The sequence below is a fragment of the Myotis brandtii genome, unplaced genomic scaffold, assembly GCF_000412655.1.
Source record: "Myotis brandtii unplaced genomic scaffold, ASM41265v1 scaffold35, whole genome shotgun sequence".
NCBI classification, from domain to species: Eukaryota; Metazoa; Chordata; class Mammalia; order Chiroptera; family Vespertilionidae; genus Myotis; species Myotis brandtii.
Window position 1 is genome coordinate 12,542 of NW_005363467.1, and position 794 is coordinate 13,335.

General features: G+C 53.8%; 1 protein-coding gene across 1 annotated transcript in view; it reads right to left on the reverse strand.

The window, feature by feature from the left end:
• LOC106727020 (protein C19orf12-like) overlaps positions 1 to 794 on the reverse strand; it is a 6,480-nt gene that overhangs the window by 3,320 nt on the left and 2,366 nt on the right. The gene's annotated exons all lie outside the window — the stretch shown is intronic.

Below are 794 nucleotides of genomic sequence, written 5' to 3' on the forward strand. Positions count from 1 at the left end.
CGTCAGCAACAATGTAACAACATAACTAACCACCCAGTGATGCCAGCAACAATGTAACATAACTTGCACCCTGGCCCTTTCTTTTTAACCTTTTACTTTGTAGTTTTACTTGACCTGTTCTGTAGGCTTGCAGATCCACAAACACTGCTCACCGTGCTACGGTTGCCTGCGGTGGTCAGCACAGTGCACTCCAGGGCGTGTGCACAACCACAAAACTGCCGGACGACGAATTTCCCGGAGTGTATCCCCATCGTCAAGGGACACATGGCTGCACAGATATATAGTTTCAACCACTTTACCGAGCTGTGATCAGCACACGAAAAGCTGTTCAGAGTTAATATCTAAAACTCGATTACCTGGGGCAAGTGCACACCCATGAACCATCAGCACCATCAAGGCCAGCAGTACATCTGTCAGCTCGGGAGGCTCCCTGCTGCCCCCTCTTATATAATCGAGTGTGTGTGCGTGTGTGTGTGTGTCTGTGTGTGTGCGTGTGTGAGTGTGTGCGTGTGTGTGTGTGTGAGTGTAAGAGTGTGTGCACGCGCAGGCACTGGCTGAGGCCTGTGACACTGCACGGGCACCTCTGCATCTCAGGGCACAGATGTGCACATCAGCTCTTCCTCGAGCCAACGCGGTGCTTCCATAGCAACCAGGTAACCGCGCTCTTTTCCTCGTGACGTGAAAAGGCGTCCCATGACATGAACATCAGAAAGGGTCCCCCCAGCGCCCTGAGGACAGAGAAACCACGGCCCCAAAGGGGCTCCGACCCGGCCCTGCCCGGCTGCGCACAGTCA